The following is a 14402-nucleotide window of genomic DNA, read 5'->3' on the forward strand; positions in this document are numbered from 1 at the left end:
TTTGGGGACAATACATTCTAACGTGTGCTTTTTAAAACCCATAGCAGTATTTGCCACTCATGTGCCCCCACCCAGGATATTACACCCTTTCACTGGGCTTCCCTACCTGACCCAGCCACAGCTCTCCAACACTTGACTGTATCCTTCTGCACTGAGCCATTGTGTGGGCTGCACAAGCTTCAGTGCATGTACACCTGTAACTTAGATAGTGCCAGTGGGCAGCATTCCCTCAGGGACATCTCACTGTGCTGGGAATCCAGCAAGTTTCGGGTAGACCACAGGGCATCTTTCACTGAGTTGATGATTTTCCAGCAGTAGTTAAGTCTTGATAGGTGTAAAGAGCCCATAAATCAGAGTCCTCTATTAAACACAACTGGGGATGAACCAGGCCATGGACCCTCGCATCCTTCTCTATATCTTCTTTACAAACCCACAGCCTGCAAAGAGAACAAAGTTTACTCTGAAGTTTTAAAAGTATGTTGAATTACAAAGAACTTTACGGTATCAAACCTATATCAGCTTCTCTTTTTGATCATAAGACCATAAGATCTGAAGTCTCTGTCAGTCAGAGTTGACCATGGATATTCCGTCCTAGCTGTCTAGCCTGGGCGGTACGATTTTGAGAGCAACCTGTTGCACATGTAGCAAGATCACCCCCTCTACGCATCTGATGAACCCAAAGGAACGGCAGAGACTGACATAGTTTGGTACCAGCAGTGTCACAGGAGTTGCCAGTCAGCACTGAACTCAAGGTAGGTCTCTGCTAGGGATTCCGGCTCTGGAGCTTTCCTTTGGGGTTTAAACCTGAAGCTTTCCCCATGAGGGTGTAAGTCAGTGGAAATTTGAAATCAGAGTTTTCTTTCACTTAGATGAGGTGCCAATCACAGCTGCTGAAACCCAACAGCCTGAAGCAATGTTTTCAGGTCCCAGTAACCCACTTTTGCCCCTTCTCCTATCTGTAGAAATGGTTCTGCCAGGCTCAATAGCTAAGCCACAGGTGAAGACCAGCAGCTGGACTTGCTTGTCAGAGAGTGGTCAATTATGGGGGGGGGGGGGGGCAGTTCCATTTCATTTATTGTTAAATTTTAGCTTGGGTTATACAGTTATTCGCTTTGTTACGTATTCAGGCAACAATAAATATATGAGTTCGGCAAGGGTTTCTTATAACAAACAACACGTTTATTAAACACAGAAAACAAACCCCCCAAAAGTAAACAAACACTACCGTAACCGGAAACAGCTGCTGAACGGCTGTTCAAACAGTTCGTAAAGTGATATTCCAAACAGTTCTTTAAAGTGGTATTCCAAAACAGTTCTTAAAGTGATATTGCCAAAAGTTTGATATGCTCACAGTCCATTTAAAAGGAGAGACTTTACAGGACGATTTAAATTCTCTTTCACGTCGCTTGCTTCGATCCCCGACATCGAAATTCCCACGAAGAATTTACGAAACAGAATGGCTTAAAGGCACTGACCTTTCCTTCCTCACTATCCTCAATCCTTTCTGGTAAACCCAGGGATTAACACGAAGATAGTCAACGAAATCCTTCCAAATAAGGATCAAACAAAGGTCGCCCCCGTTTCACCGTAGAAAGCGATTCTCCTCGATCTTTAACTTCCAACCTTGAATCTTCACTCTCCTCTAATTCCCTCGAACTAACAGAATCATAAAGAACCTGTTGGCAATGACCTTTTAAACTTTAGGCATTAAATAAAAACTTCATCCTTCAACTAAACTGCGTCATCACTTCAAACACGCAGTGGCATGAAGTCAACTTGGCAAATCCAGCCACGAACTGCCCCTCCTCACAGGGTGGGGTCTACCTTTTATAACCTGTAAAAAAAACCCGTCACATGATCTCTACTGGCGGGAAAATGACGTCACTCCACCATCACAAGACCATCACCTCAAGTCCAGTACAGCTTCAACCCCAGTCACATGACAAGGGCTCCACTGTCATGTATCACGAGTACGTAACAGCTTGCATACTGTACTGTATTTGTGGGTCATCCTGACTGTAACAGGGGTATGTGATAGTTACCTCCCCCCACCACCCCCCCGTCTGGAGAGACTGGTTGGATTCACCCTCTGGGTTACGGTGCCCGTTGTTTTGTGTTTATCACAATAAAATGGCTGTTGAGTTCAACAAGCTATCTCGTCTGTCCTTGTGGACCAAATGCTCACCACATTGGTGTCACGAATGGGATGCAGGATTGACGACCAGATCAAAGAGCTATGAAATTGAATAGAGTACCTTAAACCCGGGGAATAAGATGAGGGACTGAGCAGTATGCACCCACGGGCAGGGCTCAAGCAGACGAGACCGGGAGGAGGACGTGGGAACCGAGCATTGCACCTCGATGGAGTGAGTGTACCCAGGCTCCCCAACTCGGGGTCAGAGCTGAGTGCATCACTCGCCTCCGTAGCCATGGGAGGATGGGCACTATGGCAGATGCTGCCGGAGCAAGAGGAAGACCAAAGGGCCTCAACGATTTGCACCTTAGGATGCACCCTGAAGCTCCCCAGATACAACGGTACCAGCCGCCTGGAGCATTAGCTGGCGGAAGTCAAACTTGCCGCATGGTGGAGCCCCACCGAGACAGTGGTTCACCTTGCCACGGCACTGGAAAGAGATGACGTAACGCCGGTGGGGCTGCTTGACTACAGGACCCTCATTGTGGTGCTGGAACAGCGTTTCGAGCAGAGGCAGTTGGTGGAAGCAATGAGGGAAGAACTGAGCAGCAGACGGTGCTGTATGGGAGGAAGCCTGGAGGCATTAGCCACAGCCCAGCGCAGCCATCGGGAATTGCCGAGCAGGCTGCACCGTCCAAATCCTCCAGCTGAACCCCTCCGGGCCGGTGCTTAGGTAAAGGCGGCTTACACGTGGACTGTGTGGTGGAGGGCATCAGATGCCGTGCGTTGGTGAACACGGGGTCAACCATCACTACCATCCGTCGCTGTATTCTCCCCAGTACAGACCAGGCATCCGCACCTGGGTGGACAACGATAGCAGTCCGGTTGGCTACGGTCACCGGTGACTCTGCGGCAATGTGAGAGAAAAGGAGGCTGCGCATCGCAGTGGAGCACGAGGTGGGGCTCGCCGACATCCGAGATTCCGAATAATCGGCCCGAACCCGCTGTCCCACTGGGGGCCCAGGTGGATGTATTAGGGCCAACACTTTACCCAGTGCTGAAGCCGTGGCTCTCCGGCAGGGCAGCTCCAGGAAGCGGTCCCAGCAGGAACAACAACCACACCGGTTTCACAGCGGCCCGGGGCAGTGCAGCACACCCGGCAGCGGCCCAACGCAACACAGCTGAACCAGGAGCAAGCGACGGTAACGCCGGCGACCACGTCCCCACCACGGACCAGCAGCTGAGCAGCGAACAGGTGAGTGGTCCGATGTTGGCCCGGGTGAGTGTGGGACGATGGCCGGAGTGGGCAAAGGTCTCCGCACTGGACCCGGAGACCAAAGCCCTGTACTCGCAGTGGGGAACGTTGGAGGTCCGCGACGGGTTGCTTTTCGGGTGGCGGCAGTTGTCCGATGGTGACTGACATCTCTTGTAGCTGGTCCCCCGGGGGCTCCGCACCTGGTGCGGGCCGGACGTTTCAGAGTTGCAAAGACATTGGGCAGGCGGCGTGAACGCTTCTACTGGCTTGGGTACAGGCAGGACGTGGAGCTGTTCGTGCACTGCTGCAATGCTTCCAGGTTCCAGAAAGGGCTGGGCTGCCAGTGCAACAGTTCATGGTGGAGCCCCAGTACAGGTCTACTATCCCTCCCAGAGGAAGGGACTATCCCCCAGGCTTGGAAGCCACTGGAAGGGGCCGGGAGAGATTCTCGACTGCATTGCTGATGTGGTATATCGGGTTCAGTTGTTTCAGCGGTGGAAGGCAGCCGTGTTGGACCGGGACTGGCTGGCACTGTGTCAGCCCTTGGCCACCGCTGACCCAGTGAGGCTGAAGGAAGGAAGTGACCCTCCGGGTGCCCTGCCTCTTGCCTCACACAAACAGGCAGCAGTGTCGACACCCACCAGGACTTTAGGACTTGGTTGTGGACTCTGGGCTTGGCGGGAATAGGTGACCCCTCGGTTGGGGGCAATGTGACGCCCTGGGGGGTTGTGGTCGACAGGCGACCACTGCATCTCTAATGACCAGTATTGTTTATTGTTCTTGTGTTAAAGTGCTTTTGTGGGATTATGGTGGGAGTTCCAGTTCATTTGTTTTTACATTTTAGCTTGGATTATACAGTTATTTGCTTGTGTATTTGTGGGTCACCCTGACTGTAATGGGGGTGTGTGATGGTCACCTCCCCCGTTGGTGTGAGACTGGTTGGGTTCACTCTCCGGGTTATGGTGCCCAGTCTGTTTGTGTTTATCACAATTAAATGTTGTTCAGTTCAATGAAATTCCTCATCTGTCATTATGGACCAAATGCTTGCCACAATATATACTATATGAATAAAAATAAATAGCATAATTTAATGAGCTTGTCCCCATTACCACCCCCAGCCATAACAACCTTAAGGAACCAAAGACCATAAGATATAGGAGCAGAATTAGTCCATATGGCCCATTGAGTTTGCTCTCCATTTCATCATGGCCAATCCAATTTTCCTCTTGGCCCCAATCTCCTACCTTCTCCCCATATCCCTTCATGCCCTGACCAATCCAGAATCTATCAACCTCTGCCTTAAGTATACATAAAGACTTAGCCTCCACAGCTGACTGTGGCAATGAATTCCATCGATTCTCCACTCTCTGGCTAAAGAAATTCCTCATCACCTCCATTATAAAAGGACACCCTTCTATTTTGAGGCTGTGTCCTCTGGTCCTAGACTCTCACTATAGGAAACCTCCTCTCCACATGTACTCTATCAAGGTCTTTCCCCATTTGATAGTTTTCAATGAGTTCACCTCTTATCCTTCTGAATTCTAGTACATACAAACCCAGAGCCATCAAACGCTCTTCATATGACAAACTATTCAATCCTGGAATAATTTCTGTGAATCTCCTTTGAACCCTCTCCAGTTTTATAAAATTTCAACCTTACATCCTTGTTTTTATATTGTAGTCCTCTCAAAATGAGTGCTAACATTACATTTGCCTTCTTCACGACAGGCAACCTGAAAATTAACCTTTAGGGACTCCTGCAGAAGTACTCCCAAATCCTTTTGCACCTCAGTTTTTTTTGGTATTTTCTTTGTTTAAAAAATAGTTAATCCTTTAATTTCTTTTTTCAAATGACCATACACTTCCCGACACTGTATTCCATCTGCCATTTCTTTGCCTATTCTCCTAGTCTGTCCTTCTGTAGCCTCTCCACATCCTCAAAACTACCTGCTGCACTACCTATCTTTACATCATCTGCAAACTTTTCAACAAAGACATCAATCATCCAAATCATTGACATGTAATGTAAAAGAAATTGGCCCCAACACAGACCCTATGGAACACCACTAGTCTCTGGTAGCCAGTCAGAATAGGATTTCTTTATCCCACTCTTTGCCGCCTGCCAATCAGCCATGACTTTATTCATGGTAGGATCTTTCCCTTATTACCATGGGCTTATAGCTTGTTAAGTAGCCTCATGTGTGGCATCTTGTCAAAGGCATCTGAAAATCCAAGTACACAACATCAACTGATTCTCCTTTGTTTATCCTGCTTGTTATTTCTTTAAAGAATTCCAACAGCTTTGTCAAGCAAGATTTCCCCTTGAGGAAACCATACTGAATATGGCCTATTTTATTATGTGCCTCTAAGTCCCCTGAGACCTCATCCTTAATATTCCAACATCTTCCCAATCACTGAGGTCAGACTAACAGGCCTATAGTTTCCTTTCTTCTGTCTCTCCCCCTTCTTGAAGAGTGGAGTGACATTTGCAATTTTCCAGTCTTCCAGAACCATTCTAGAATCAAGTGATCCCTGAAAAATCATTAATAGTGCCCTCATGATCTCCTCAGCCACTCTTTCAGAATTCTAGAGTGTACACCAGGTGTACTCCAGATGACCTATCTAGCTTCAGACCCATCAGTTTCCCAACAACCTTCTCTCCAGTTATGGTAACTTCATCCACTTCATGCCCCTGGACACATGAAATTTCCACCACACTACTAGTGTCTTTGACTGTGATGGCTGATGAAAGTATTTCTTTAGTTCACCTGCCATTTCATTGTTGCCCATTACTACCCCCCAGCATTGTTTTCCAACAGTCCAATATCTGCTCTCACCTCTCTTTTGCACTTTATGTATCTAAAGAAACTTTTGGTATCCTCTTTAATATTGTTAGCTAGTTTAATTTTGTATTCAACCTTTACCTTAATATCTATTTTAGTTGCCTTCTATTGGTATTTGAAAGCTTCCTGATCCTCTAACTTACCAATAATTTTTGCTCTATTATATGCCCTCTCTTTGGCTTTTCTGTTGGCTCTGACCTGTTAGACATGGTTGTGTCATCTTTCCTTGAGAATACTTCTTCCTCTTTGGGATGTATGTATCCTGCGCCTTCCAAATTGCTTCCAGAAATTCCAGCCATTGCTACTCTTCCATCAGCCCTTCTAGTGTTCTTTTCCAACCACTTCTAGGCAACTCCTCTCTCATTCCTCTGTAATTCCCATTACTCCACTGTAATACTTGTGACTTTAGCTTCTTGTCATATTTCAGGGTGAATTTGATCATTTTGTGATCACTTACCCCTAAGGATTCTTTTACTTTAAGCTCTCTAATCAATTCTGCTTCATTGCACAACACCCAATCCACAATAGCTGATGTCTTACCCTCTGATGTCTCCCCTAAACTTCCCTCCCTTAACTTTGTGCATATGCCCTCTGGTGTTTGCTAATTGTGCCATGGGAAACAGGTACTGACTATCCACCCTATCTATGCCTCTCATAATCTTGTAGACCTCTAACAAGACCCCTCTCATCCTTCTTTGCTCCAAAGAGAAAAGTCCCAGCTCTGCTAACCTTGCCTCATAAGACTTCCTTTCCAATCCAGGCAACATCCTGGTATATCTCCTCTGCACCCTCTCCATAGCTTCCACATACTTCCTATAATGAGGTGACCATAATTGAACATAATACTTAGTGGTCTCACCAGAGATTTGTAGAGTTGCAACATGACCTCAGTGCTCTTGAACTCAATCCCCCTATTAATGAAGCCTAGCATCCCATAGGCCTTCTTAACTACCCTATCAACCTGTGCAATGACCTTGAGAGATGTATGGATTTGAACCCCAAGGTCCCTTTGTTCATCCACACTCTTAAGTAACTGACCATTAATCCTGTACTCAGTCTACTGGTTTGTCCTTCCAAAATGCATCACCTCATACTTATCTGGATTGAACTCCATCTGCCACTTTTCTGCCCAACTCTGCATCCTGTCTATATTCTCTTATAACCTTCGAGAACCTACAGCTCCATTCACAACTCCTCCAATCTTCATGTCATCCGCAAACTTACTCACCCATCCTTCTGCCTCTTCATTTATAAAAATCACAACAAAGAGCAGGGGTCCCAGGACAGATCCTTACGGCACTCCACTAATCATCAACCTCCAGGCAGAATACTTTCCTTCCACTACTACCCTCTGCTTTCTTCTTGTAAGCCAATTTTTTAACCAAATAGCCGAAGTTCCACTGATCCCATGTCTCATGACTTTCTGGATGAGTCTCTCATGGAGGACCTTGTCAAATGCCTTGCTAAAATCTATGTAGACCACATTTACCACTCTACCCTCGTCAATTTCTTTTGTTACCTCCTCAAAAAACTTAATTAAGCTTGTGAGGCGTGACCTTCCCTTTGTGACAAGATCTTGAGGTTTATTCAATATGGACCATACCTTTAAAAAGAGAGAGTATGTGTGTACTAATTCAGAGAGAGAGCACCAAATAGCTCCTGAGTTGCCATGTTTATGTCAGGGTGGAGCTCAGCATGTTTGGGATATATAACCCTTGCCAGGGTTGATCGCTTTAGCGCGTGAAGACGGTACCTTTTTTGTGTGGTCACATTCAGTGATTTTAACAGAACTTTGGAGCATCAGCTTACTTGGAAAATAATCTCCCTCACTCCCTCCTCAATTCTACTCAACTCAACATCACAAATTGAACTGACTTTATTCCTATACCATTGCAAGACTATATCATTTACCACCTAAACTTGAATGAATTTGGGAAACATGTACTAACACCTATATATGCTTATATATGCCTAACACTGTTAATCCTTGGTTTATCTGGTTTTATATTACTATATTACATAGATATTAATAAATAGTGTTTTGTTTGTAGCAAAGCCAAACTCTAGGTGTGTTCCATATCTGCTGGTTCTTTTAACCCGTTACAGTGTATGTAACAAAATTGGGGGCTCATCCGGGATATGCTTATCTTATGGGTTAAGGCATTGTAGCAGACGAGGTTGTTTTAAACCCTAAAGCTGAGTTTACTCTGGATGAGAGTTTCCCAAAGAGTAGCTGGGATGAACAGGGGAACTGCAATTTGAAACTGGGACTAGAGATGAAAGCCTAAGGTCTGAGGTGTCTGACTCGGCTAAAAAGGAATGCAGTCCTTTTGTGTCAGATGGACTTGGTTCAGTGAATAAAGAGTTAACCTTGGTACCTGTGGAAATTGAGAATTCTCAGTCACTTGTGTTAGATAGGGTTCTAACAGTTGGTGATGAGAGGAAAACTGTTACTGAAGGTATTGAGAAGGGTGGGGTTTCTGGACTTTTGAATAAAGTACTTGTGGCACATACTTCTTCAGCCACTCTAATAAATTTTGTTTTGACATTTGAATGTAAACACCTTCAAGGTTGTGGAGTTGTTTTTTAAGTTTGTGATTTGGAGAGACAGGGTTTGGAGACTTCTCAAAACAAAGGAAAGTGTTGTTTTGACCAAGATATGACCATCTGCAGGTGTTATTATGGAAACACATAGAACTGAAGGTCTTGGAGATAGAATTAAGGACTTATTTGGAACAAAGGACTTGTTTGGAAGTTCAGCGAAAGGGCTTAGTTTAGAAAACATGAGTGAGGAGTTTGCACCTGTGCAGGGTAAAGTTCAGGCCATCCTTGAAAGCCCTGTTTGAGCTGATCACATAATGGTTAATTGTTCTGTGGTGAAATGGAAAAGAGAAAATGGGTGATCAAATGTCATTTTGGATAACAGGATCTGGTTTTGCAGGATGCTTTCTTGGTAACAAAGCATGTAAAAGGTAAAGGCAATAATATGGCAGATTGATTGTCTGGATGTTAAGTTTAAGAATGAAATAGAAACTAGTATTTGTATATGCTTTTGCTATGCTACCTGATAATTACACATGTTGCTTCAAGCTGTACAATCAATAGTTGATCCTTGATCAAAATTTTTCCCAAAAGGAGGGAGGTGTGATGAGATCTTAAGATTCAATATGGACTGTCCCTTTAAAAAGAGGGAGTGTGTGTCTGGACTGATTCAGAGAGAGCACCGAACAGCTCGTGAGTTACCATGGCTACGTCAGGGCAGAGCTATATGTTGGACAGCTTGGCTTTCAGCATGTTTGGGATAAATACAAGGTGAGCTGGCTTTTCAGAAAGACACACAGGAAACATGGAAGAGAAAGACACTGGATGAGCTTTGTGTGCGCACAAAAGGGTGGGTTTTGCTTTCAGTGTGGGATAGGAGTGATCGGTGGAAGGTTATTGGTTTGTTTAACCCTTGCCTGGGTTGATAGCTTTACCGCGTGCAGATGGTACTTTTTTGTGTCGTCACAGTTGGTGACTTTAACAGGACTTCTGAGCACAACGTGGAAGAATCTATGGCATCGGCTTACTTGGAAAACAAATCATCCCCCTCTCCCTCAATTCTACTGAACTTTACATCACAAACTGAACTGACTTAATTCCTATACCATTGTAAGACTGTATCATTTACCAACTAAGCTTGAATGAGTTTGGGAAACATATACTCACACCTATATATGCCTAATACTGTTAATCATTGGTTTATCTGGTTTTATATTACTATATTACGTAGATACTAATAAAATAGTGTTTTGTTTGTAGCAAAATCAGATCCAGGTGTGTTCCATTTCTGCTGATTCTTTTAACCTGTTATGGGTTACGTAACACCTTCACAAAGCCATAATGATTATCCTTGAGTAGACTGTACTTCTCCAAATGCTTGTAGATCCTATTCTTAAGAATCCTTTCCAATAGTTTGCAGTCTACCAACGTAAGACTCACTGATCTATAGTTCCCAGGATTCTTCCTATTACCTTTTTTAAACAAGGGAACTACATTTGCCATTCTCCAATCCTCCGGCACCTCCCCTGCAGCCAAAGAGGATTCAAAGATCATAGCTACTGCTGCAATGATCTCTCCTGTCACTTCCCACAGCAAACTGGGGGATATCACATCTGGCCCTGGGGACTTATCAATCTTGATGTTTTTAAGAAGATCTTTCACTACTACTTCCTTAATCTCCACATTGTCCAGCAGACAGGCCTGTTCTATTTCGGCCTCATGCTGATCAAGGTCCTTTTCACTTGTGAGTACTGAAGCAAAGTATTCATTTAGGACCTCCCCAACCTCCTCCTCCTTCAGGCACATGTTGCCTTCTTTATCCTTTAGCGGCCCCATCTTCATTCTTGTCATCCTTCTGTTCTTCATATACGCATAGAACACCTTGGGTTTCTCCTTAATCCTAGATGCCAAGGCCTTCTCATGTCCTCTTCGAGCTCTCCTAAGTTCTTTGTTAATCACCTTCCCGGCTACCCTATATTTCTCATGAGCCCCTCCTGCTTCCTGCTTCTTATATCTAACATATGCTTCCTTCTTCATCTCGACGAGTTGCCTCACGTGTTTTGTCAGCCACAGTTCCCTTTTCCTACCATTTTTTCCTTGTCTCAGTGGGACAAACCTATCCTGAACCCAGCACAAGTGGTCCCTAAACTTCCTCCACATCACTTCTGTGCTTTCACCCTTGAACATCTGTTTCCAATTTACTCTCACTAGTTCCTGCCTCATTCTTTCACAGTTAGCCCTTCCCCAGTTAAGAACTTCCCATTTTGTCCTTTTATATCCTTTTCCATAGCTATGCTGAAGCTAAGGGAGTTGTGGTCACTCTCACCAAAATGCTCCCACACCAAGAGGTCTGCCACTTGACCAGGTACATTACCTAGAACTAGATCTAGTATGGCCTCTCCCCTCCTCAGTCGGACCACATACTGTGTCAGGAATCCTTCTTGAACACATCTGACAAATTCAGCCCCATCTATCCCCCTTGCAGTCAGGAGGTGCCAGTCAATATGAGGGAAGTAGAAATCACCCTTAACTACAACCCTGTATTTCCTGCACCAAGCTATAATCAGCCTGCTTATCTGCTCCTCAGTGTCCCGAGGGCTATTTGGGAGCCTATAGACTACTCTCAGTACAGATTGATCTCTTCCTATTTCTGACTTCCACCCACACCGACTCAGTGGACACTCCCTCTGCAGTTCCTTTCTATAGCTGTGATACTATCCGTGACCAGTAATGCTACTCCCCCACTTTTCTACCTCCCATCCTATTCCTTTTAAAACACCTAAACCCCGGTACCTGTATCAGCCAATCCTGCCTTTCCTCCAACCAAGTTTCAGTAACGGCCACAGCATCGTAGTTCCATGAACTGATCCATGTTCTGAGTTCATCGCCTTTATTCCTCGTATTCCTAGCTTTGAAATAGACACATTTCAACCTCTCTAACTGGCTACATTTATGTTTTGTCTCCTGTCTGTCCTTCCTCACCAACTTGGAACGCATAGCATCATGCTCTTGTCCTTCTACCCTCATCTCTGTACTCACATTCTGATTCTCACCTCCATGCCAAATTAGTTTAATCCCTCCCCAACAGCTCTAGCAAACCTGTCCACCAGGATATTGGTCCCTTTCCAGTTCAGGTTCAGCCTGTCCTTTTTGTACAGGTCAGACCTTCCCAGAAGGGATCCCAATGATCCAGAAATCTGAACCCCTGCCCCCTGCATCAACTCTTCAACCATGCATTGATCTGCCATACCTTCCTGTTCCTACCCTCTCTGTCTCGTGGCACAGGCAGCAATCCCGAGATTACCATCCTTGAGGTCCTGTTTTTTTAACTTCTTTCCTAACTCCTTATATTCCTTCCTCAGGACCTCATCCCTACTCTTATCTGTGTCATTGGTTCCCACATGGACCACGACATCTGGCTGCTCACCCTCTCTTCAAAGAATACTGAGAACTCGATCTGAGATATTGCGGACCCTGGCAACAGGGAGGCAACAGACCATCTGGGACTCTCGATCTCTCCCACCGAACCTCTTATCTGTCCCCCTAACTATCGAATCCCCTATCACTACTGATCTCCTTTCTTCCCTCCTTCCTTTCTGAGCTGAGGGTTCAGTCTCGGTGCCAGAGACATGACCACAACAATTTGTCCCTGGTAGGTTGTTCCCACCAACAGTATCCAAAACAGTATACTTATTGTTGATGGGAACGGCTACAGAGGTGCTCTGCTCTTTCTGTCTAATCCCCTTTGCTCTGCTGACAGTCATCCAGTTACCTGTCTCCTGACTTTTAGGGGTGACCGTCTCCCTGAAACTCTGATCTATTACTGCCTCTGCCTTCCGAATAATCCAAAGTTCATCCCGCTTCAGCTCCAGTTCCCTAATTTGGTTTGACAGGAGCTGCAGCTGGATGCACCTTTTACAGGTGTAGTCATCAGAGACAATTGTGTTGTCCCTGACTTCCCACATCCTACAATTGGAGCAGTGGACTGCCCTATCTGCTGCTTCCATTACCAACTCCTGTTATTTAAATTAATTAAAGAAACTTACCCGGCTTTACCTCACTGGGAGCAAGCTCGTCCTTTGCCTCTTCTCACTAAAGCCTCAAAGCTCCAATCCTTCACTAGCCCACTCATTCATGGGCCGCTCTTCTTGAGCTACTCCTCAATCCTTATTTGTTTCAGCTTTTCAATTTTCGATTGCCCAATCAGTTGCTTTCTGCTGAGTCGGAGCTATTCAAATCTTGGCAAACTGACCGTTGTGTACATATCCCACCTTCCCTGGAAGAGAGCCCAATGATCCAGAAATCTGAAACCCTCCCTCCTACACCAACTGCTTAGCCACGTAATTTCCCTGGTTCTGTAGTTGTGGCCTCTCCAGAATGCGACATGGGTAGCAATCCTGCGATCACCACCCTGGATGTCCTGCCCTTTTAACTTAGCACCTAACTCCCTGAACTCCTCATCTAGAAGCTCAGCACTCATCCTATCCATGTCATTGGTACTTACACAGACCATGACTTCTGGGTGTTCACCTTCCCACTTAAGAATGCTGAGGACTTAATCTGAGAAATCCTGGCAACTGGGAGGCAACATACCATCCGGGAATCTTGATCTCACCCACAGAACCTCCTGTCTGTACCCCTAACTAATGAATCCCCTCTCACCACAGCATGTCTCTTCTCTCCCCCACCCCTTCTCTTCTGAGTCACAGAGGCAGACTCAGTGACAGAGACCTGACCATTGTGACTTTACTCTGTTAGGTCATAACACCCCCCCCCCCAAACAGTATACAAAGTAATATACGCTTTGTTGAGGGGGATGCACTGGGGCACTCTGCACTGGCTCCTTAACCCTTTTCCTCTTCCTGATTGTCACCCAATTTCCTGTGTCCTGCTCTGTGGGTGTAACTACTCTCTATATGTCCTGTCCATCACACCCTCAGCCTCCCGAATGATCCAGTGTTCATCCAGTTCCAGCTCCAACTCCTTAATGCAGATTGTTGGAATCTGCAGCTGGCTGCACTTCTTGTAGTTGGAGGTCTCCCTATCTTCCCACATCCCGTAAGAAGAGCATTTTACTATCCTGCCTGGCATCTCTACTGTCCTTTCTGAGTAGATATAAAGAAGAGGAGGGAAAAAACTTGAGCTTTTCTTCCATTTGCTTCCTCTAACTGAAGCCTCTCTTTGCTGAAGTCTCAAAGAGCTAAAGCCTCAAGATCACCACTCTGACTCTGTCCACTCAGATGATGGTCATTGAGATGATGGCCTCTGTGCTTGCCCCTGCCTTCCTTTAATTTGATCAATCTCAGACACCAATTGGTTGCTGGTCAAAGCTCAATTTTGCAGCCTCGACCTGCTGCTGCCTTTTATCCTCGGGCAGCGGACCTAATTGAAGTCCCCTCCTCTCCAAACTTCCAATGTCTGGATTGATGCTGGTCAAAGCTCTATTTTCAACGATAGTCCCGTATCCTTTGCTTCAATTAATGTTCATGTTGGTTAGTAGACTCAATGGTAACACAGCCTTCTGAAGTGGTCCCCTTGGGGCAAGGATGTCTTGATTTCTTTCATTGCTGAGAAAGCCTTATGCTAATTTAAAAAATGCAGCAATGCCCAAACAGCAGACAGTATCTCC

General features: G+C 45.6%; 1 protein-coding gene across 1 annotated transcript in view; it reads left to right on the top strand.

The window, feature by feature from the left end:
• LOC132394689 (dual specificity calcium/calmodulin-dependent 3',5'-cyclic nucleotide phosphodiesterase 1C-like) overlaps positions 1 to 14402 on the top strand; it is a 319390-nt gene that overhangs the window by 203408 nt on the left and 101580 nt on the right. The window lies entirely within an intron of this gene.

The sequence above is a fragment of the Hypanus sabinus genome, chromosome 1 (genome assembly GCF_030144855.1).
Source record: "Hypanus sabinus isolate sHypSab1 chromosome 1, sHypSab1.hap1, whole genome shotgun sequence".
NCBI classification, from domain to species: Eukaryota; Metazoa; Chordata; class Chondrichthyes; order Myliobatiformes; family Dasyatidae; genus Hypanus; species Hypanus sabinus.